At 43.5% G+C, this 25,502-nt stretch overlaps 1 protein-coding gene across 2 annotated transcripts in view; it reads right to left on the bottom strand.

Annotated features, from left to right (window-relative positions):
- Positions 1-25,502, bottom strand: part of DLG2 (discs large MAGUK scaffold protein 2) — a 1,462,668-nt gene that overhangs the window by 1,302,115 nt on the left and 135,051 nt on the right. The window lies entirely within an intron of this gene.

The raw sequence follows: 25,502 nt of genomic DNA, 5'->3' as shown, positions 1-25,502 counted from the left end.
TTCCTAGGGTTCTCATTGCCAGTAGAATGGATCAACTAGCAGAGGGGGACCCCATGGTATATGGTACCACCTGTCTCTTGGCCTATCGTATCTGGCCAATCTTCTGGGGCTCCTGTCTCGTGCCACCTCCACCCAATCTGCAGAAACTCCTGAAGGGCCTCAGACTCATCTGAAGAGAAAGCTGGATCCCTTATTTCCAGTGAAACCAACAATACCAATGGTTGTGCCTCAAGGCTAGCAGGTGGGATGGGAGAACGACTCTGTCCCATTGGGATAGTCTGTTCCTCTGGTGTAACAATGTCTCAGAATAGAGATGGTCCTCACAAGGGGGTGAATGCAGATAGGGAAGAGCAGAGATGTTCTCTGGAGAGACATACATCTTAGATCGCCCTAGGGTATGAAGAGAGAGTCGATTGGCAGTTGACTCCCTCCAGGGATGTGTCGCTACCGGTACTGCATCGGCTCTAGAAGTGGATGGGAGCACCAGGAGCTGTTTATCCCAAGCCTTCACCATTGGAGCTGGTGTCAGAACTGCCGGATCTGTACCCCAGTGCCCCTCCTTCTCCTGTCAAGATTTACTGAGGCCTCTGTCCTTAGCGCCTCTGCGCACTAGCTCTCCCAACTTTGACAGGGTAACAGAGGGATCCTCTCTCTTTGGGGCAGTTTTGGATGAAGATGGCTTGTCATTATGTCTATGAGAGTGCCCTGTGCTCTTATATGAACCCTTCTCCTTAGGCTTAACAGTCTTAGCCTCCGCTCCCAAGTTGGTGCTTGGAGGTGCAATGCTCGCTTGGTTAGACTGATGTACGGGGATGGTTCCTGGCCTGGATCTGACTGGGGCTTCATTGCCTTCTCCATGAGATGTTTTCTGAGTCTCTGTTCCCGACCCTTATGATTTCTGGGGAGAAAAAGAGCTGCAGATGCTGCACTTGGCAGAAATATGAGCCTCACCCAAGCAGTGGAGGCAGCGTTGATGTTTGCCACTCATCGAAAAGGAGCAAGGGTAGGAAATAGTTTTTGAACATTGCGATCCTGGGCATAATCCCAGACTTCTAGGAGGAGGAAAAGTCCCTGGGTGGGAAAGAAATGGGGAACACACTAACTGTACTATGCTACCAAAATGACTAAATTACTAAAAAACTATATACAATATCTTTCAGCAATGATGCAGTGAAAAAGGAGCTCAGGACACTGAAGATTCTGACTCAGAACACGTGGTGGTAAGAAGGAACTGGAGAGGCATCTGCCCATACACCTTTTACGCCCTCAGTTCAGAGCGTGAAGAGAACTATGGCGCATGCACAGGCCAATGGACACTGCTTACAAAAATTTCTGGCCTCGGGTGCATGGTGCACATATATATCTCATGTGAGGAAAACACAGAGACCATCACTCAAAGAATGTACTAGTACAAAATTATTATGGGGCTCTGTAAGAAGGTGATCTCAAAAACAAACCCTGCTGTTGCTATATTGAATCTGTAACTACAGCTAATTGTTTTCTAGAAAGGAAGAACAGTATGGATTTGAGCACTGACTGGTCATCAGGAACTCCTGAGTTCTAACTGTGATTCTGCCACTAGCTCACTGCATGGCCTTACACAATTCACTTAATAGTGTTATAATACTCAATTACTGCACAGTGGGGTTGTGGAGATCAATTTGTTAATATCTGTATGGTTCTTTGAATATATCAAACATGATAGGCTAAGTATTATTATTTTCCTTTTGCTATGCTGCTGTAATAATAAGCCAGGCATGATTTTAATGAGATGATAATCTTCCATCAGTGCTAGGAATGATAAATCATGTCAGGAAGTGAAATTTATTACTTAAAATTAAAAGGAAAGATTTAAAATGTCATCTTGGTGGTATGAAGAGAATTAATAAACAGTAATAATCTAACATGAATGATTGAGAAGCTTTCTGAAGGCTGATATAATAAGCCTTACAAATCTGGATATCCAAATAGTATCTTCAAAACTCATTTTATGCTAATTAAATTTTTTTGAAACAACAGTTTTTATTTTCCTCTTCTGATATCCACAGCGTTACACCTATAGGGCCAAACATTCATTATAGGTGAAGATAAGCTACAAGTGGTTGGGAACAACATACAAGATGCACCTTAAATCCACGGGAAAACATGCAGATATCTTTTGCTGCAGAATGAGTGCAAGGCAAAGGGTGCAGAGAAGTGGATTCCTAGCCCCATGCACAATACAGAGCAGTCCCATCCCTGCTCCATTGTGTTTGGTGGTATTTTGTTCAATGACAATCCATTTCAAATGGGTAAAGGACATAGTTATGCAGGAGACCATAATCCTTCTGGCTTTAAAATCTATTAATCTAAAAATCTATGAATAAAGACCTGATTTGGGTCCTGAGTAACAGCAAATGGTATCATCACATGCAGACCAGTAGACATTGCCATCTAGGTTGTGTGAGCAGGAGACAGTGGCAAGGCAAACGTGGATTCATGTTAGGCTAGGTGTAACCAGTTGGAGTTTCTATTCTGCTCCATATTATTGATAGTCCATCGCTGCTGCTGCTGACGATATTGTCATCATTCTCATTCATGGCTACGGATATGACTCTGCAGTGTGAACCCTGATACACACAATCACACTGAGGGCATGAGAAGTCTGTGTCTACGATATTTGACAATGCAGCTCTGTGATGTCTTTCACATGCAGCCTGGAGATGATTTCTTCAATCCCGCTCAAACCTATTGCATGCTCATCTTGTCTGAGACCACCAGTGAGTCCTGTTCTGAGCCATTTGCCCAAGTTCTTTGAGATTGATGCCAGCCCACCGGAGACTGTTCTTCAGGTTATCTTTGAAGCACTTATACAGATGACCCTTCTTTCTTTTGCCCTACCTAAGCTCCCCATACAAGATCTGTTTTGGGAGGTAATGATCTTCCATTCTGATGACATGACCAGTCCACCTAAGTTGTGCTCTGAGTAGCATTTTCTTGATGCTGGTTGTGTTTGCTCTCTCAAAGATCTTAATATTGGCCATTGTTCTGCCACCAAATGCTTATTATTGAACGGAGGGAAAGCATTTGAAATTGCTCAAACTGTTTAATGTGCTGTCAATGTCTCAGATCCATATAGGAGAGATGTTAAGACCATTGCACTGTAGATCTTCAATTTGGTGGACAGACGAATGTTGTGTTGGTTAAGGACTTTTGTTCAGAGTCGGCCAAGGGCCTGGCTGGCTTTACTGGAGGTAATTTCCTTGTTAAGGGAACTGTCACTAGAGATGGTGCTGCCCAAATACTTGAACTAATCCACTTTTTCAGCTGTGTGCCTTGGATGAAGGCTGGCACTGGGGCATTAGAATGAGGGGCTGGTTGGAACAAGACCTATGTCTTACCGAGACTGATGGTGAGGCCAAAAAGTTGGGATGCTTCAGACGATCTGTCAACAAGGATCTGAAGGTCACTATGCCTATGGGCAGTCGTCTGCAAAAAAGTGTCTCGACGAGAAGTCTCTCCAGCGTCTTGGTCTTAGTATTGAGCCATTAAGTTGGTAGTGAATGTTTATCCCCTGATCCAAGTCCCTTGTGGCATGACTGAGGACACAGGCAAAGAACAAGTTGACTAGCACTGTAGCAAATACACAACCTTGCTTCACTCCATTTGACATTTCAATTGTGTCAGAAGAGTCACCATTGGAGAGCACTTGCACTGTCATGTGGTCATGGAACAGACGGATGATTTGTATGAATTCTCAGTTTATGTAGAATAGCCCATAGACCAGTGGTGGGCAACCTGCGGCCTGCAGGCCACACATGGCCCATCAGGGTAATCCACTGGCAGGGTCGTGAGACAATTTGTTTACACTGACTGTCTGCAGGCATGGCTACCCACAGCTCCCAGTGGCCGCGGTTTGCTATTTCCAGCCAATGGGAGCTGCGGGAAGCAGCGCAGGCCGCGGGGATGGTCGATGTATGTAGTGAGCCGGTGTGGCTCCCGCCGCCCCAGAGGGGGAAGAGCCCATACGGAGGCCAGAGTGGGCAGAGCAAGGGAGCTCTGAGCCCGCCCCTCAGGGGGTCAGGCGGCGACCCGGAAATACAAAGGCTCGCCCTCAGAACTCAGTCAGGCCCCAGCCGCCGGAGAGACCAGACGTCTCCAGCCTAGCTTGTGGCTGGGAAACCTCTGCGGCCCGGGGCGGCCACCAGGAGTCACCGGGCCTGCCCTGCGCCCACTACCCGGAAGAGCCACCGGGCCTGCCCTGCGCCTACTATCCGGAGGAGCTGCCGGACTTGCCGAACGATCCCTGGCCTGATGAACCCATGGTCCAGGATCTCCCCGAGGCCGAAACCAGCCCCCAGGTAGGCCCCAAGGGGGAGTGTGGAAGTAGCCTGGGGGCAGCCGACCCCAGTCTGGCTGCAGCACTGCCAGAGCCTATGTCAGTGTGTTGAGACCAGGATCCCCACTGACTAAGCAGCAGGCCTTCTGCCACTGCTAGGGCTCTGGGCTGGGACGAAGTGGAGTGGGAGGGCCTGCGTCCCCCCTGCCACCCAACCCGTGGGTGGCTGTCTCCCCCTCTCCCAGGCCTTTTGAGGCTTGAGTCTACTATTGTTGCTCAACCCTGACTGAGGGCCTGAACTCCTGACTCAGCGTTTGTTGCCCCGCCCTGACCTAGGGCCTGGGCTTAAATACTTGGTACTATTGTTGCTCAACCCTGACTGAGGGTCTGAGCTCCTGACTCAGCGTTTGTTGCCCCGCCCTGACCTAGGGCCTGAGCTTAAATACTTTGTTCTACTGTTGCTCAGCCCTGACTGAGGGCCTGAGCTTCTGATTCAACGTTTGTTGTCCCGCCCTGAGCAGGGCGAGGCTTACCCGTGTTCTTCTAGCTACAGCAAGAGCTGCCGAGGGAGACCCCGGACAAGTTTCCCCAGCGCACCGGTGTGTAGTGAGCCGGTGTGGCTCCCTGCCGCCCCGGAGAGTGTCGAGCCCTTGTACAATGTAAACAAACTGTCTTGTGGCGCACAAGCAGATTACCCTGACGGGCCACGTGCGGCCCGCGGGCCGCAGGTTGCCCACCACTGCCATAGACCCTCTCTGTTGACTGTATCAAGGCCTTTGGTCAACTCGATAAAGACTGCACGCAGGTTCATGTTCTGCTCTAAATTATTTTCCTGGACCTGCTTTATGACAAAAATCATGTCCATAGTACTCTGACCTGATCTGAAACCACATTGCACTTCTGGCAGATTCTCATCAGATATGTTTGCAATGAGTCTGTTCAGTAGAATGTGAGCTAGCATTTTCCCTGCTAGCATTTTCCTCTGTAGTTTCCGCAGTCAGCTTTTCTGCCTTTGTTTTTGAACAGTGATACAATAATAGCATCTTTGGAGTCTTGTGATATTTCTTCTTCCTCCCAAATGCTACTCATGATGTCATGAAACACCTGAATAGTCTTTGGGTCTGCTGCTTTGTACAGTTCTGCTGGAATACCATTCTTTCTGGATGCCTTCATTTTTTGATGTCTTTCATGACCTCTTCAACTGATGGAGAGAGGACAAGATCTGATGGGTTTCTTAAGTAACTGATCAAGGACATGCTGATTGACTGTGGATGGTCTATTTAGTAAGTAGACTATTGAAGTGTTCAACCCAACTCTGTATGATTCCCTCCTTGACTTTGATGAGGGTTATGCCATCTGCCAACTTCAGGGGAACTGTGCCACATTTAGATGGTCCGTAGACTGCTTTGAGAGAGTCAAAGAACATCTTTGCATTGTTTGTATCTATGTAATCCTGAACTTCTGCAGCATTTTTCTTCCACCACTCATCCCACATTCTCCTCAGTTGAAACTGGCCCTTGCTCTATAGGTACTTAAGCCTATCTTTCTTTGAGATGGAAGTGAGATCGTTCTGCCAGTCAACAAACACTTTCTGCTTGTCACTTAGGAGTTTGGAAATGTCCTCATTGTCCTCATCAAACTAGTCCTTGTGTACCCTTTTCTTTGGCCCCAGCGCTGATTTAGTTGTGTCAATAATCACATCTTTGAACTGGTTCCATTTTTCTGTTGGGTTGTCAGTGAATGGTGAGCATGAAAAAAGCTTATCAAGTGGCTGCTGAAACTGCATCTGATAGTCAATGTGCTTGAGCTTTGCTATGTTGAAGGCTATTCTATTGAGCTTAGGGCACTTGTGCTGTGAGGGGACTATATGCAGGTTGAACACTGCTCTTACGAATCTGTGGTCTGCCCAGCATTCTGTGCCATGCATGGCTCTGGTAATTCTGACATCATGGATGTCTCATTGGACAGTGATAACATAGTTGATCAGGTACCATAGTTTGGACCATGGGTGCATACATGTCATTTTATATTTGTGATTTTGCCTAAAGATGGTGTTAATGATGAGTAGACAATGTTCTGCACATTTACCCACGAGGAAGAGTCCATTGCTGTTCATCTTTCCCATTCCATGTCATCCTATCACACCTCTCCAGTCACTGCTATCTCTACCAACTCTAGTATTGAAGTCTCCCAGCAGGATAAGCTTGTCATATGCAGGGCTTGATCTGAGGATAGAGTCCATGTCAGAGCAGAACTGTTCCTTGCTTTCCTCTGTGCTAGTCAATATAGGTGCAGAGGTACTGATGACAGTGACATGCTGTAAAGGATTCAGGGGGAAATAGAAGTTTCATGAGCCATTCATTCAGGCCAACAGGGAGGTTAGGAAGGTATTTCAGGAAAGACATTCTAATTGCATGTCCAACTCCATGGATCCAGTCTTCATCCTCTGCTTTTCCTTTCCAAAAGAAAGTGTAGTCGCCTCCTAGTTCACTGATGGAACCTTCTCTGACTAGTCGAGTCTCACTCATGCTGCAATATCAATGTTGTAGCAGGCGAGTTCTCTGGAGACAAGAGCTATTCTTCTCTCAGGCCTTTGTGCATTGTCTCTGTGCATAAGGGTGCGGACGTTCCATGCTCTTAAAATGAGTCTTTTCTTCTTTATTGTTTTTCGACCACTGTAGGATGATCTGCCAGCTTCAGTAGTCTCATTAGATATTATGCAGCAGGCAATGTTTAGGGCACCTTTTCAAGCCCCTTCCCTTAGAAAGGGTGAGCAGTGCTATCCTAAAAAGGGCTGCTTAGTCACCTAGGATGCTGCCAAACTTCTCCGCTGCCCTGGGGATGAAGCTGAATGGCCTCAAGTCCCAAGGTCACCTATGTGCAGGACTGTGGCTATGACTGCCAGTGATCATCTCCACCTGTCGCTCCACTATGCCCTCATTGCTACAGGATTTGGATTAATGATAAGATGATGAGATTTGATTAGATGATGTTAATGGGATGAGATTTGTGAGAAAAAGTAACCTGTGCAGGAAATTTTTGATTGAGAAAGCTGTTGCACAGGGCAATCCCACTCTCTCGGCCACGGAAGCCTGATTCCAGCAGCATGAAAAACCGTTATGCTGTGGGACTTCCTTAGCTGCAGTAGGTGACCAGGACATCTTCAGTGCCTTGTTATGCTCTCCGCACTCCATAGCATCATACTGAACTGCCTTCATGCCGTTGAATCACAATGGGTATATGGGGGTATTAGGGATGGATAGTACCTCTGTTGGAGGAACACATCATGCTCCTTATGCATAGTTCATCTGCCTTGGTCCCCACCTACACCCAGCTCTCACCTATGGCTTCAAGTAGCTGCATGTGACAGTGGCCACACCCCAATAAACTGCTTCAACAAGCAGACTAAATCAGGTGAGAGTAGCCGATGGGTCTTTTACCCTCAGCAAGATAGAGAAAGGCAATTTCCCCATCTGTAAAATGGGAATAATGGCTCTACTCTACCTCACTGGGGTGCTGTGAGGATAAATATATTAGCGATTGGGAGGCACTGAGATACTATGGTAATAGGTCAATATAAAGCACCTGGGTTGGATAGAGTCAGTTCACCTGTTTATCATGAAATGTAAATTGGGGGTTTACTGTAACTAAAAATGTGGTTTCGAGTGTGAAAGCCAGCCCTTAAAGAGGAACAAGGCTATAAGACTACATGGAGGTCTGAGAGTTCCAGACCATGTTACATGGGCAAGTGCCAACAGCCACAGAACTGACATACGGAGGAGACACATCTGTAACAACTTCCCCTTTGCAGGACTGCCATGTATAAAGTAATCTCTCCTTGGTACAGGCAGAAGTTGACTTTCCCAATTGTAGGATAAGTATAAAATTGCATAATTAAAGTTAGTTTATTGGAAAAGGAAATATATATGTATTGTAAGGAAAGGTCTTGACTAGCAAATAGAAAGAAGGCCTTGAAAATAATGAGTTAAGGCCAAAAGGAATGAAGTATGGAGGATGTCTGGTTCAAAGACTGACTGAGATAAGGGGGGGAGGGTTAAAAAGAAGGCCTTTAGCTGATAGGGGTGACTGCAGATGGTTTTAAATCAAAGATTATCTGTCTTAAAATGAGCCAACATGGACTTTCCCGCTCCACATACTAGTGTTCTCTCCTATGTGAACCTAGGTACAATAAAAAAAAACTGTTGGACAGCAAGAAGGAGAGGAGAAAAGGCCTTGGGGGGAAAAATTGAGGTTGTAGATCTTATCTCAATTAAGCATGAAAATTCGGAGGAACTGTCTCAAATTGGTTTGAGCTGAGGTCAGTAATTGGCAATGACATCACTTGTTTGTTAAAGGAAATAAAAAGTCAGCTCTTAAAAGGTTCATTTAAGAGGCAGAGAGGGATAGCTCAGTGGTTTGAGCATTGGCTTACTAAACCTAGGGTTGTGAGTTCAATCCTTGAGGGAGCCATTTAGGGATCTGAAGCAAAAATCTGTTTGAGGATTGGTCCTGCTTTGAGCAGGGGGTTGGACTAGATGACCTCCTGAGGTCTCTTCCAACCCTGATATTCTATGATTGCTAATACCTGCCTGACCACACTGGAGCCAACCAATATGAGTCTAAGCACCCCTAGATTTAGCCCATTTGTAAGTATTGTGATCAAATGCTTATAAATGTTTTGTTACTGTTTGGATGAAGTAAATTAGTTATTATTTAAGCTTTTTAGGCATGTTTAGAGCAACTGCATAAAGTATCATTTGGCCTTTGGATTTAATAAAGGAATTTATGGTTAAATTGGTGTTTGGTGATTTCTCATATTAATATTCATAATTTCAAATATTAATAATTCCAACACCAACTAGAAAACTTTGTAATTTAACAAGGACTCAGCAGAGGCTTTAGTTACAAAAAACAGAGCTGGAAGATAATGGCATTATGCCTGTATATTTACTTTACTTCTAATTTCTCCGACTGCTCAGCACTACACATGGAGTAGATACACAATGGTGGAAAAGAACATGCCAGGTAGCCTAAGAATGACCACTCTGTATATTTTATCTCATTTTGAAGATAACATTAATTAAAGTTCAGATGCAGTTACTAAAAATTAGTGATCTGTAATTGTACATGCTCTCCTGACCAATAAGAATTTATAATGCATAAAGTACAAGTGCAACAATATAGGAAACAGAATTCTCTGCATGTGTTCATTGACTGAGGTCCCAGAATTCCGTATTTAGAAGAATCCATGCGCACCATTGCGTGGAGCCATCCAGTGGACAGTACGGATGATAGTGTCAGGGCCGGCTCCAGGCACCAGCCCACCAAGCTTGTGCTTGGGGTGGCACCTGGAGGGGGGCGGCGCGGTGCTCCGGCTCCGGCCGCCGGGGAGAGCGGGGCCCCGACCGGGACTCGCCGCCCTCCCCCCAGCGCTCTGGCCGCCGGGGAGAGAGGAGCCCCGACTGGGACTCGCCGCCCTCCCCCCGGCGCTCTGGCCGCCGGGGAGAGCGGAGCCCCGGCGGGGGCTCGCTGCCCTCCCCCCGGGGCTCCGGCCACCCTCCCCTGCCGCGCTGGGGGGGGAGGGGGCGGCCGGAGGCTTTTTTGCCTGGGGCGGCAAAAAAGCCAGAGCCGGCCCTGGATAGTGTGTTACGTTAGCACACTGCCCTCAGTAAAGTTTGTTGTTACTCTGCAAAGCTTCTGCTGAAAGATGATGTTGCAGTGCTAAGTGCATAGTAACATTTTCAAGGTATGTCTACATTGCATTTAAAAATCCGCAGCTGGCCGTTGCCCACTGACTCAGGCTTGCGGGGCCTAGGCTAAGGGACTGTTTAATTGCAGTGTAAATATTTGGGCTTCAGCTGATGCCTGACACTGCAAGGTGGGAGGGTCTCAGACCTCAACCTTCAGTCCAAGCCCAAATGTCTACATTGCAATTAAACAGCCCATTAGTCCGAGTCCCGAGAGCCCAGGTGAGCTGGCATGAGCCAGCCACGGGTGTCTAATTGCAGTCTGGACATATCACATAAACAGCAAAGAAGAAGTCTTCAGCTTTTAGCCAATGCAGGCAAAGAAAGCCTAGAAAGCTTGAGTGATAAGTCAGAAAACTTGATTGATAAGAAAGAAAAGGTGTAGCAGCTGCTAGCAAGTTTCCAGGGCTCATGCCCAAAGTGTGAAAATTAGAACTTTTTAATTACAATGGGAAGACTACATACTTCCAACCAAACAACTAGAACAGGAAGACCCTAGTGGGGAAACTGCGCCATTACATTTAGTAATGGAAAAAGCCTGTTCACATATTTATCAGCAGCTCACACTGTCAGTGCAGAAAATCAAGCTATTATAGAGACCCCTGATGCACAGGAGAAACACCTCCAATCATCCACAAATATTATAAGCGAAGGATATATTTAGTGCAACAAGCGAAAGATAGTGAGACATCCGTATTGCATAAAACTGAGACAGCTCACAGCCACATGTGAATTTAGGATTTTGAATGATCATAGACATCATTGAAATGTAGGACTGGAGGGGACCTTGATAAGTCATCTAGTCCAGTCCCCTGAACTGAGGCAGGACCAGGGCTGGTGCTTCCACTAGGCGACCCTAGGTGGTCGCCTAGGGCAGCAGGATTTGGGGGGTGGCATTTTGCCTCCCTGGACGGAAATTCGGAGGTGGGGGGTCCTTCCACTCCGTGTCTTTGGCGGAAATTCGGCAGTGGGTCGTTCACTCGCTCCGGGACCCGCCACTGAAGTGCCCCAAAGACACGGAGCGGAAGGACCCTGCCGCCGAATGCTCAGAGAAGGAGCTGCCGCCTAGGGTGGCAAAAACCCTGGTGCCACTCCTGGGCAGGACTAAGTATTATGTAGATCATCCCTGGCAATAACCAGTGGAACTCAGTGCCACGATATATTTGAGGCTAAGCACTTTGCAGAACAAAAAAAAATAATTAGATAATTACCTGAATAATAAGAACAACAATAAGAACATTCACACTTACATTTATTAGGATAAAAACGTGCAACAATTTAGGCCTAATTCTATAAAAAACTTATGGCCATGAGTAGTTTTACTCCCCTGTATACATTTTTGCAGAATCAAGCCCTAAAGAAGTGCTCCTTTATTTCAAGCAGTGCAGATCTGTGTTTGTAGAAAGAATTTCAAGGGTTCTAGTCACAGCTCTGTAATGATCGTATATAGTAATGGTGGTGCAAGGTGTCTCCAGGACACTAATTTGTTGTAACAGAACAAAGAATCTTTTTTCAATCTCTGGTTGTACGTCAAACTTAATTAGCTGCTCAAAGCACTGTAAGCTAAACAAGGTTGGGAATCCCTCTTTATAGCACAGCTGAATCCAGGTAAACTTGCATGACAATCTCTGAACTGTACATGCATGAATAAGAACCACAGTCTACAATTTCAAGTAATGAGAGAGATGCAGAAGCTATTTCTCTGGGCTTATATATGAGAATAAATGGCCCTTTTTGTTACATACAGTCAAAAGTGAACATAGTAGTCTATAAGGGAGCTAGAGTGAATCATTAGTGCACAACATATCTGACATATGAAAAGGTTGTAGCTGACTATAAGAATATGCAGTATTCCACTGGCAGTGGGTAACACTTCCAAGCTATTAAAGTTTAGTATTTTATGTGGCTGAATTAGCTAACAGTCTTCAAAGCAGAGCTCAAGGCAAAAACACTGCAAGAAACACTGAAGACAAGCCACATAGACCCAATTGACTAGATGAGCAGGATAGTCAAATCAAGGCTTATATTTCCAGGAAAGATGCAGATCTGCATAAATCTAACTTATTTCTGGCTTGTGCATAAAACGGAGTTTGTTCCTTAATGAATGATCTGGGCTTGAGAAAAAAATGCTTATCAAAACAAAAAAGTGCACTATAATGCTTGGTTACTCTTTTCCGTCACTCTTTAAGACTCTTGATCCAAAACCTTTGCTACTCTTGCTGTTCAAACGTGCATTTAATATTTCAGTGCACGTTCATTATAAATACGTTTCCTCCAAAATAATGTGATCCAAACTACAAGCTGTCCAAAATCTCTGAAATATACACCGACAGCATCATAATCTGTTCTGCTGAACAATATCAATGTTTATACACAATATATTATTAACAGTCCATGATCCTTCATGCATACTGTGCATTTATTAGAAGCTTCAACCTGCGAGAAGCAGTCAGTGAATGTTTCAGAGGGTTTTTTCCAGAAACTTTCTCAAAATTACTCTGCCAGCCACAGTCACTAATACAAGCAACATGCCATGGAAGTATGAGATTAGCTGCCCCAACCGAACTTGTTTTTTTAAACGTATATCTTAATAAAATGAAACATACTACAGTTTGGAAAAATGTAATTATTAAATTACAGTCTAAATATTGAATACAAATTGCTTTCCACCTGTTGTAATCATACATATAACTGCTAGTTAAAGCTGCTTTTTTCAGCTTGGGTTGCAAAACTTACTTGTTAACAAGTGAAAAATATGCACTTTAAATGGTTTACAGCTGTTTCCCAAATTGTGGAACATGAACCACCAAAATATTCATGGAGAGCTGGCTATAGACTAGAGATGGTCAGAAAATGGAAATCCCTTCCTGTGAAAAATTTTGCGTTTTTCAAAATGTTTTAATCTCATATCAGGATGAACAGTCAATAACCCCAAAGTTTTCAGGAAAAAAATCCACTCTTTGGGAGAACCAATACGGAATTTTTGAGTTTGACAGCTGACTGCCTTGTGGGAGGGCTGCCTGGCTTCCCAGATTCCCCAGCAGCCTGGCAGGTGGCTTCCCCAGCTCTCCAGAGAGGTATTTAAGCCAGGGAGCTAGGCAGCTTGGGAGTCAGACAGCAGCCGCCCAGCTCAATGGGTAGCCTGGAGAGGCAGCTAGCCAGGGAGTGGGAAAGCTAAGGGAGCCGACCAGCTGCAGCACTAGCTGTCCAGCTCCCTGAGTACCTGTGGAGCAAGGGAACTGGCTAGCGAGGAAGTAGGCCAGCCCAGCAAGCCCAGCAACATGTGAGGCAGACTGGTCAGGAGCCTGGGCTATCTAGGAGCGGGGAAGGCTGGTGAGTGAGTGAGCTGGCAAGCAATCTACCTGATTTCCATCAAAAGTTTCAATGGTTCAAATTCTCATCTAACATTTAAGATTCTGTGGAATCAGATTTTTTGGATGGAAAACTGTTGCAAGTTTTTTTGGTCTGAGGCAGTTAAGCATTATCCACATTACAGATGTGGAAACTTAGGCACAGAGGTTAAATAATTTTCCCAAGGCAACATGTGTAGTCAAATGGAATTAGAACTCATGAATTCTTGCCTAACAGTCTTGTCTTCAGATCACATCTGTCAAAGGGGGGGAAAATAGCACAGAGAAGTCCTCTGGTTATTTTAGAGCCATTTTTCTAGGCTTAAAATTCTGGTGAAATACTATTACTAAATAAAATAATCAAACAGAGAAATTAGGGTCCTAGGCATGTGGGTTTTTTGCTCTTCAGCACTCCAGGATCCATAACATCCATCTAAATATAATAAATATTTCCACAGATTTAGAGTAAAATTAATTATGTTTTATTAATTGCATATTTATAATATGAAAATAACTAATCAATCAATGCAAAACATCTTCAGTTTTTATTGAGGATTTCTTGTCAAGAATAGATTTACTCATTTATAGGAACAGCCAGACTGGATCAGATCTGAGGTTTATCTAGTCTAGTATACTGTCCTTGACAGTGGCCAGTACCAGATGCTTCAGAAGAAAGTATAAAACTCTCTAGTAGGTAGATGGGGGATAAATCTGGTGCCCATATAGGTCTCATCCTGGTCTCTAGTCCTCATTCAGGCTCAAGCCCTGAAACACGAGGTTTAGTATCTCTTGCAAAATGTTTATTATTAATTATAACTCTGGATATCAGATAAATATCCAGCCCCCCTTTGAATTTTGTTCAGTTCTTGGCTTTAATGTCTTCCTGTGGCAGTGAGTTTCACAGTTTAATCACATGTGTTTTCGTAATCACAAGGTTGGATGGGGAGAAACTGTAAACGTGATATATCTTGATTTTAATAAAGCTTTTGAAACTGTTCCACATGACAGTCTCATAAGCAAAGTAGGGAAATGCGGTCTAGATAAAATTAGTATAAGATGGATGCAAAACTGATTGAAAGATCATACTTAAAAGACTAGTTATTAATGATTCACTGTCAAGCAGGGGGATGTATATATCAGGATCCCTCAGGGATCTGTCATGGATGTGGTACTATTCAATAATTTTCACTAATGGCTTGGATAATGGAGTGGAAAATTTATATTTTTATACATTATAAATTTATGCTTATAAAATTTATGATAACATCAAGCTGGGAGGGGTTGCTAACACTTTGGAGGACAGGCTTAGAATTCAAAATGACTGACAAATTGGAAAATTGGTCTGAAATCAACAAGATGAAATTCAATAAAGACAAGTGCAAAGTACTACACTTAGTAAGGAAAAATCAAATGCACAAATACAAAACATAGAATAACTAAATAAGCTGTAGTACTACTGTAAAGGATCTGGGAGTTACAGTGGATCCCACAAATTGATTCTGAGTCAACAACGTGATGCAGTTGCGAAAAAGGCTAATATTCTGGCTTGTATTGACAGGAGTATTGTAGGTAAGTACCTGCTCTACTTGTCACTGATGGGACCTCAACTGGAGTAGTGTGTACAATTCTGGGTGCCACACTTCAGGAAACATGTGGACAAACTGGATGGAGTCCAGAAGAAAACTACAAAAGTGTTAAAAAGGTTTAGAAAACCTGACCTATGAAGAAAGGTTAAAAAACTGGGCATGTTTAGGCTTGAGAAAAGAAGACTGAGGAGGGAACCTGATAGCAGTCTTCAAATACATTAAGTGAAGTTATAAAGAGGATGGTGATCAGTTGTTCTCCATGTCCACAGAAGACAGGATAAGAAGCAATCAGCTTAATCTGCAACAATGATATTTAGGTTAGATATGAGGAAAAACTTTCTAACTATATAGATAGTTAAGCACTGGAATAGGCTTCCAAGGGAGATTGTGGAATTCCTGTAATTGGGGGCTTTTAAGACTAGATTAGACAAACACCTGTCGGGGTGGTCTAGGTATACTTGATCCTGCCTCCGAGCAGGGGGCTGGAGTAGATGACATGTGGGGGTCCCTTCCAGTTCTACATTTCTATGATAAAAAAAAAAGTTTCCTTTTATTGGTTTTGAAATTCGCACATTTTGATTTCACTGAATGTCCCCTTGTTCTTGCATTAGGAGACAGGAAGAACAGAAGTTCCCCACTACTTTCTCTAGACCATTCATTTTTGTTTTTATCCTTTTCCCATGTCTTCTCTTATTCCTCTTCTTTCAAAGGTAAAGAATCCCAATTTTTTTCAATCTCTCTTCCTATGAGATTTTTTTCCAGACCCTTGATCATTCTTGTTATCTATCTCTGAACCCCCTCCAAGTCTGTAATACCCTTTTTGATATGAGGTCACCAGTACTGCACATAGTATTCCACATGAGGACACCCCACTGATTTATATAAAAGGCATTATAATATCTTTTGTATTATAAGGATGTATAAGGAATGGGTTGGTGAATGTCTCATTAGCTTTTCAGGACTGCAGCTGCATACTTAGCAGAGATCCTCATCGAGCTGCCTACAATGACACTCAGGTCTCTGCCTATCAAAACAGTACCAAGCATGACATTGGCCCTGTTACTGTTATAAAACAGATTATGGGTGGGTAGATTGCAAGCTAGAATTTTAAATATGATGTTTTTCCTCTCTAGGTCACTCTTTCACATCCATCCCAGTTTAGTAGCCATCATCACTGTATGATTCTCCAAGGCCACAGTGAAATGGATTGTGGGGGATTTTGGGCACAGATCCTTAAAGGTATTTAGGCCCCTAACACCCACAGAGGAAAGAGACATATACATTTCCATCACTAGTTGCAAGTCTCAATGGAGGGACCAAGGAGTGGCTGGGCACAAAGACTCACCTTGTGCCATATGACAATGGTAAAATATGGCAGTAACTCATTCTCTTCGTTTTATTTTTGCTTGTATAATAGCTTCAATAAAATCTATATAAAGGATAATGAGTCACATTTCTTTCAACAAGAGTCCAGAATCCTCATGGACCTGTGTAGACATTAGCCAGTCAACCTAAAAGGCTGATGAGCCACACCCATCCCCCAGTAGTCTTTGGTCCTCACAGAAGCATTCAGCAAAAAAATGCTGCAAAACTGACCTCAGTTATCTGTGCACATTCTCACTTCCCATGGAGAGCAAGGATTACCCCAGTTATTTTTTCTTTCATGTCTATGTTCACAGCTCTCACTAATATGTCACTGCTGCTGTCCCTAGACAACACAGGACTAGACTTCATTAGAAAAGTTGTACCAGATTAACCAAATTTGTATCTAGTTAATCTGGGGCAAGCCTCTACTACCAAATTAACCCTTGCTTTCAATGGCGTAGTGGGCACGGGTAAATTATCAAATTAATCTAAAACACTTAAGCAAGGGTTATATTGGCTTAAGTGTGTCCACATTAGGAGTTAGCACTCATTTAACCAGATTGATTTACAAATCAATTTAGTTAAACCAATGCAACTTTTCTAACTTAGACCAGCCCTCAGACATTAGCAAAGCTATCCTGAAAATGGCCCTGATACTGCAAATCCTTTAACTTTATGCATGTGAGTACTCCCATTAAAGTCAATGAACATAAGAACATAAGAACGGCCATACTGGGTCAGACCAAACGTCCATCTAGCCCAGTATTCTGTCTACCGACAGTGGCCAATGCCAGATGCCCCAGAGGGAGGGAAACTAACAGGTAATGATCAAGTGATCTCTCTCCTGCCATCCATCTCCACCCTCTGACAAACAGAGGCTAGGGACACCATTCCTTACCCATCATGGCTAATAGCCATTAATGGACTTAACCTCCATGAATTTGCTCAGATGCAGAGTTTAGCATGTCTAAGTGCTTGCAGGATTGGTGCTGGAGTGGGAAATACCTGTAGTAACTGAAAAGCATACTTTCAGCAATCACAAATAATAGCCTGGTTCTAACATTTTAATAAAGAAAGCCAGTAAACATTTTAAACTGAGTTCGTGTATATTAAATTGTGCCACTATTACACTTAATTTGATATTGCTAACAACAAACATTCATTAAGAGCCATAAAGTCAAATAAGTGTTATAAGACTGAAGGCTGCCTGTGTGTTCTATACATAGTAGTTATTGGTTAGTGTTTTTCCATTATTTAATTTCAGTCCAATTTGCTTTCAGAAATATGCTGAGCTTTGCTGGGAACCCTGGTATGAATTTCAAATTTTTCACTTCAAAAAGGCAGATGAGAGAGGAGACCTGTCTGTTTACCCATATTTAAAATGCACCTTGGAAGTCATACAGATATGGATAAAAGAGTCCTTTCTGATCTTACCAAATAATGATGGTTAATTGTGATTCACTGTGAAGCATATGCACTGTCAAGGAACAGCTGCATTAATTACAGAAAATGTCACCAGTCACATCAAGACACACTGGTCAATAAAACCCAAATGGTTGTGTCACTTTGTGGATGACACTAGTTAGCTTTGGAAATACCAATGAGAAGTATAATTCAGTCTTTATTACATTTTTAGTTCATTCCAAACATTGGGATTCTTTCCTACTGACTCCAGTAGGAGTTGGTTCATGCCCTTATTGCCCAAAGCCAAGGCAGGCTCCAGGCACCAGCTTACCAAGCAGGTGCTTGGGGCGGCCACTTCGGAGACGGGTGGCACGTCCAGCTGTTTGGTGGCAATTCAGAGGACGGTCCCTCACTCCTGCTCAGAGCGAAGGACCTCCCGTCGAATTGCCGCCGCAGATCGTGATCGCGGCTTTTTTTGTTTGTTTGTTTGTTTGTTTGGCTGCTTGGGGTGGCCAAAACCCTGGAGCTGGCCCTACCCAAAGTTATGGGGTGCCAAGTGCTCCAGTCTTTCATTTACTGCAAATAGAAGTTAAGGGTGCTCAGAATGCCGCAGGACCATGCCACTGGTCTTCTTGCACTCCTGACTTGTCTTCATGCCTTCTTTAGTAGAATAATAGCTCTGAAAGGAACCTCGAGAGGTCATCTAGTCCAGTCCCCTGCACTCGTGGCAGGACTAAGTATTATATAGACCATTCCTGACAGGTGTGTTTGTCTAACCCGCTCTTAAAAATCTCCAATGATGGAGATTCTACAACCTTCCTAGTCAATTTATTCGAGTGCTTATCTACCCTGACAGGAAGTTTTTCCTAAAGTCCAACCTATACCTCCCTTGCTGCAATTTAAGCCCATTGCTTCTTGTCCTATCCTCAGAGAACAATTTACCTCACTCCTCTTTGTTACAAACTTTTAGGTATTTGAAAACTGTTATCTCACCCCTCAGTCTTCTCTTCTCCAGACTAAACAAACCCAATGTTTTCAATCTTCCTTCATAGGTCATGTTTTTAGAACTTTAGTTATTTTTGTTGCTCTTCTCTGGACATTCTCCAATTTGTCCACATCTTTCCTGAAATGTGGAACCCAGAACTGTACACAAATTCCAGTTGAAGGCTAATCAGTGCGGAGTAGATTGGAAGAATTACTTCTCGTGTCTTGCTTACAACATTCCTACTAATACATCCCAGAATTAGATTTCCTTTTTTTGCAACAGTGTTACACTATTGACTCATATTTAGCTTGTGATCCACTATGATCCCCAGATCCCTTTCTGCAGTAGTCCTTCCTAGGCAGTCATTTCCATTTTCTATGTGTGCAACTGACTGTTCCTTCCTAAGTAGAGTACTTTGAATTTATCCTTATTGAATTTCTTTCTATTTACTTCAGACCATTTCTCCAGTTTGTCCGGGTCATTTTGAATTTTAATCCTAGCCTCCAAAGCACTTGCAACCTCTCCCAGCTTGGTATTATCTGCAAACTTCCATTATCTAAATCACTGATGAAGATATTGAACAGAACTGGACCCAGAACTGATCCTTATGGGACCCCACTCGTTATGCCCTTCAGCTTGACAATGAACCACTGATAATTACTCTCTGGGAACAGTTTTCCAACCAGTTATGCACCAACCTTATAGTAGCTCCATCTAGGTTGTATTTCCCTAGTTTGTTTACGAGAAGGTAATGCGACACCGTATCAAAACCATTACTAAAGTCAAGATATACCATGTCTACTGCTTCCCCCGCCCCATCCACAAGGCTTGTTACCTGTCAAAGAAAGCTATCCCATGCCTGGAACAGTCCAGCAAGCACCCTCATTCTTTCAAACTCCTCCTTGAAACACTCCTCTTCCAGCATTCTTTATTATAGGTGTGCTCCAACACTCAACATTTCAGTTTTTAAACACATACCTGCTAGGTGGACCTATCCTGTGCTCTGGATGGGGGAGAGGGTGGCAGCTTTGTGCAGGAGAGGTGGGAGAACTCACAGGGAGGTGTTGGGGTGAGGCTTCCAGGAACGTGGGGTGCTCTTGAGTGTGTCTGCACTGAAGCATGGGTGCTGAAAGGTTCCTAACATTTATCTTTGGGTACCTTTGGATCCCGAGCCAGACTAAGACTTGAGATCATTGTTAATATAACATCATCCTTCAGAAACTTTTCTTTGTGGTTATTCAGGCACAAAGCGAAAAGAAAAGAAAAAGAGAGAGGATTTGTCATTCATTCAAATGCAAATTGGTTGTAAAAGGGAATCTCTTGTCCTGAAATGAACCTTTTAAAGTAGGTATCATCTGCCAAGTGATTATATGCTGTCACAGCCTGGCTGGCCCTTTGAGGCAAGCAGGTCTCAGCTTTGCTTGTGACCTACCAGCTAGTCCCCTGCTAATGGTTATATGGCAATTTAATGATAATTAGTGCCCCCACCTGTGAAAGGGTCAGAAAAGACTGTGTAAAGAGTGTGCAGAACTTAGTTATGGAGGGAGAGACTCAGAAGAGAGGAACAGGGCCCAGGGAAGGGCCGGGGGGAAATCAGGCTGGAAGAGACCCAGAGGGAGCAGGTTAGGCTCCTATGGAAGAGGGCCTGAGATAGGGCTTTTAAGGGGCAGGGAGAACCCTGAGGTAAATTGCCAGAGTCCCTGTGGAAGGGAAGCAGTGGGTGAATCCTGCTGAATAAGCAGTAGCAGAAGAGGAACTCTGCAGGGCCCAGGAGTGGGGGTAAAGCAGGAGACTTTAGAATGGCCTGAGGAGGTAGAAGAGTTGCTAGTTCAAAAATATAGTTCTGTTAATTCCCTCTGAAGCATCTGGCATCAGCCACTGTCAGAAGACAGGATACTAGGCTAGCTGGACCATTGGTGTGAGCATGTATGGCTGGTCTTATGTTCTAATGGACAAAGATGATCCAGTGGATACAGTGTCCTTGGACTTTCAGAAAGCCTTTGACAAGCTCCCTCACCAAAAGCTCTTAAGCAAAGTAAGCTGTCATGGGATAAGAGGGAAGGTCCTCTCATGGATCAGTAACTGATTAAAAGACAGGTTTCAGAGTAGCAGCCGTGTTAGTCTGTATCCGCAAAAAGAACCGTAGTACTTGTGGCACCTTAGAGACTAACAAATTTATTAGAGCATAAGCTTTCGTGGGCTACAGCCCACTTCTTCGGATGCTGTAGCCCATGAAAGCTTATGCTCTAATAAATTTGTTAGTCTCTAAGGTGCCACAAGTACTACTGTTCTTTTTGATTAAAAGACAGGAAACAAAGGGTAGGAATAAGTTACGGAGAGAGGTAAATAGCAGGGTCTCCTAAGGATCTGAACTGGGATATGTGCTGTTCAACATATTCATAAATAATCTGAAAAAGGGGGTAAAACAGGGAGGCAGCAACATTTGCAGACAATACAAAATTACTCAAAATAGTTAAGTCCAAAGCTGACCGCAAAGAGTTACAAAGGGATCTCACAAAACTTGGTGACTGGGCAACACAATGGCAGATGAAATTCAGTGTTGATAAATGCAAAGCACTGCACACTGGAAAATATAATCCCAACTATACATACAGAATTATGGAGTCTAAATTAGCTGTTACCACTCAAAGAGATATTGGAGTCATTGTGGATAGTTGTCGGAAAACATCTGCTCAATATTCAACAGCAATAAAAAAAGCTAACATTAGGAAAGGGATATATAACAAGACAGAAAATATTATAATGGCACTATATAAATCCATGGTATGCCCACACATTGAATTCTGCCTACAGATCTGGTCACCCCATCTGAAAAAAAAATATATTAGAATTGGAAAAGGTAGAGGGAAGGGAAGGGAAACAAAAATGATTGGGGGGGATGGAACAGCTTCTATATGAGGAGAGAAAATAGACTGGGACTGTTCATTTTAGAAAGGACACAACTAAGGGGGTATATGATAGAGGTCTATAAAATCATGAATGGTGTGGAGAAAGTGAATAAGGAATCATTATTCACCCCTTCAGATAACACAGGAACCAGGGATCACCCAATGAAATTAATAGGCATCAGGTTTAAAACAAACAAAAGGAAGTACTTCCTTTGAACTCACTGCCAGGGGATGTTGTGAAAGCCAAAAGCATAACTGGATTAAAAAAAGAATTAGATAAATTCATGGAGGATGAGTCCATCAATGGCTATTAGCCAATATGATCAATGATGCAATCCCATGCTCTCAGTGTCCCTACACCTCGGACCGCTAGAAGCTGGGATTGGATCATAGGGGATGGATCACTTGATAATTGCCATGTTCTGTGCACTCCCTGTGAAGCATCTGACACTGGCCACTGCTGGAAGACAGGATACTGAACGAGATGGACCATTGGTCTGATCCAGTATGTCCATTCTTATGTTCTAATGCCCTTTCCTTGCCTCAGAAGGTCAGGCCATAGATCACCAGGACAGAGACTTGGCTGAAGGGTCAGACCATAGAACTTCCAGATAGAGACTCAGGAGAAGATACAGGTTGGGAAAGGCCATCACAGGGCCAAGGAAGTGGCCACCAAGGGGTGTCAGACACAAAGACTCCTTGTAACACTGCCTAGAGGTGAATGTGACTAGTATGGTGCTTTGTCACTAGTGTTTGTTTAGGACTATCTGAAAATTCTTTCTAAAAAAAGCTTCATATTTTTAGAGCTGTACATATAATTTCTGACTGCACAGGTCCTGCTCTCCAGCAGATGGGTGCACGCAGATTCTTTTACAAGGCACTTGAGGAGGCACACCGGTGTACAGACAGAGGGATCAAGGCATTAAGAGGTCATTTACCATAAGCATATGAGTGACAGTTCTTTTCTCATGTCTCACTCAGTCCCAAGACTAGATATGACAAACAATTTATTTCCAATCAATAACTTACCTGATGCTCTGAAAGTAAAATCTGAATCTTTTTCTCTGTGTGATACTGGGCTTAGTTGTACTCACAATGCGAGCTCTCAGGAAATACATAGACCAGCCTCGGTTTTAAGAAAGAAAGTCCTCACAGTATGACGTTTATATTGGTAAGAATATTTATTTTTTGTATTACTGTAGAACCTAGGAGATCAATCGCAGACCAACACTCCATTATGCTAGGTGCTGTACAAACAGAACAAAAGATGGTCTCTACCCCTAAAGAGCTAACAATCAAAGTAGAAAGCAAGAGATAACAGATGGATACAAACAGACAGGGTAGTATAAGGAAACAATAAGACAATATTGGTCAGCATGATAGGCCACTAGTTCACCAATGCCACAGCCTAACTGTTGTCAATGTGTTTTGTAGGCATTATGGAAAAGGAGAGTTTTGAGGAGGGTTTTGAAGGTGGATAATGAAGTGGCTTTTCAAGTATTTACAGGGGCACGTTCTGTGTAGGGAGCAGCCTGGGAGAAAGCACAAAGGTGTTTGTTTGAAAATTTTATAAACGAGTGATAGAGGCTGACATCATGGGTGATCAGAGGCAGGAGTTGACATCTTAATAGTGAATGAAATGATGGGGGAGATAGGCCATGAAGGACTTTGAAAGTGAAGACAAATAGCTTATGTTTAAGGCTATGATTTTTTCACGGAGGTCATGGCAGTCTCGGAATCTATTACTTCCAGCAACCTCCGTGACTTCAGCCCATGGTGGCCGGGAGCTGTGGGGTCCCCCTGTGCCCGGCAGGGGTACCCCTGCAGCTCCCAGTCACCACGGGGGATCCCACAGCTCCCAGTGGGACCCTGCAGCAGCCTAGCTGTTGTGGGCAGTGTGGGGATCCCGCAGCTGAACTCCACATTTTGTCATGGGTACTTTTGGTAAAAGTCATGGGTCACGGCTTCCATGAATTTTTCTTTATTGCCCGTGATCTGTCTGTGACTTTTACTAAAAATATCTGACAAAATCTGAGCCTTACTTATGTTTGATATGATAGAGAAAAGGGAGCCATGAAAGGGATGTAAAAAAAAAGGGGTGATATGGTCAAAATGATGAGGTAGGAATATGATCCTTGCAGTAACATTCTGAGTGGATATGAATGGGACAAGGCTGCATTTGTCAAAGCCAGAGAAAAGGGTATTGCAGTAAACAAAGTGAGAGAGAGCCTGGATGAAAGTTTTAGCTGTGTGGATGGCTAGGAAGACTATCTTAGAGAGGTTATGCAGAAAGAATTGGCAAGCTTTAGACATCACTGGGATGTAAGGACCTAGAGAGTGGTCTGAGTCAAAGAGGACACCCAGATCATGGGCCTGAGTGACAGGCAGGATGGTGGTGTTATAGTAAGTTAAGAATTCTATTTTAATCATGTTGAATTTGAGCTGATGGCTAGACATCCACAAGGTGATGTCAGAGAGACAGGCCTAGATTTTAATTTTGGAGAGAACGAAACAGTTCTTATTCAGAGTAGATCTATGAATCATCAGCATAGAGATGATAGTTGCATTTGTGTTTGCGGATGAGATTACCCAGAGATAAAGTGTAGAGGGAGAAGAGATGGGGATTCAGGACAGAGCCCTGCAGAACACTCACACAAAGTTGGAGGGCAGATGAGGCAAGTGCAGTTTCAGTGGAGTGGAAGCCAGATTGGAGAGGGTCTAGGATGGAATTCAAATAGAAAGTTTTACCTGAGGGCAGCATTTCTAGCATGGTCTGTTCTGAATTCTCTCATGATTTCTGCTTCCCTACTCAGCCATCTCCCAGCATGCATAAAGATGGAGAAGAATCTCCATCTCCTCTTTTTCCCCAGTTGGAACTGGGACCCTGCTGCTGTGTGCTGTACAAACAGAGAAAAGAGACAATCCCTGCCCTGAAGGTAATGTGATAATTGGCACCTGCACTGGAACTCTCCATATAAGTATCCACAATTGAAGGGGTCATGTAAACTGAACTGTACCCTCACTCCACATTTAAGAGTGATACATATTGGGGGAGTTGGAAAGCTTGCGTAATCCACCAGTCCGTGTAGGTTACTCCCGTGCCCCTATCCAGAAAGGCTGCACGTCTGTTGCCACTTCAGTGATCAGTTGTTTAGTTTAAGCTGTGGCAACACAGCACCTTAACTTTAGGGTCCTGTGGCACCTTATAGACTAATAGAAGTACTGGAGCATAAGCTTTTGTGGGTGAACAAAGTGGGTATTCTCCCACGAAAGCTTATGCTCCAATACGTCTGTTAGTCTATAAGGTGCCACAGGACTCTTTGTTGCTTTGTACAGATCCAGACTAATACGGCTGCCCCTCTGATACTTAACTTTAGGAGGTTCCTTGATTCCATTCCCCAATATATAAGCAAAAATTGGCATTGTAGCTGATCTATGGATAAAGAGAAGATTTCAGTATCTAGAGCTGTCAAAATGGCATCTTTAAAAGAAAATTTAAAATACTACTAATAAAAGCCTAAATAGCTAAACATTTGTGTTCTAACTTGGCTTAATTTGTAAAATCAACTCCTGTTTCTCCTCAATCCCATTCTCTCTTAATGCCTTCCATTACTGCATCTTAGTTAACAAAAAGGGACTGCACCCCAAGAATACCATTTCAGCAAGTTCGTCAGTGAAAAGCAGAAGAAACTTTGATCTCTCTCAACATATGCATGGAGTTTCCACTTACAGTGACAATGACTAACACACGCTTATTAAATTGGAATTTAACCTGATGCCCCAATGGGGGCAATTTAGATTAACAATAATTTAAGTGAACAATTCTGCAAGCTCCAGA

Source organism: Trachemys scripta, chromosome 1 (assembly GCF_013100865.1).
Source record: "Trachemys scripta elegans isolate TJP31775 chromosome 1, CAS_Tse_1.0, whole genome shotgun sequence".
Lineage (NCBI taxonomy): Eukaryota > Metazoa > Chordata > Testudines > Emydidae > Trachemys > Trachemys scripta.
This window is presented reverse-complemented; position numbering and strand designations above follow the sequence as displayed.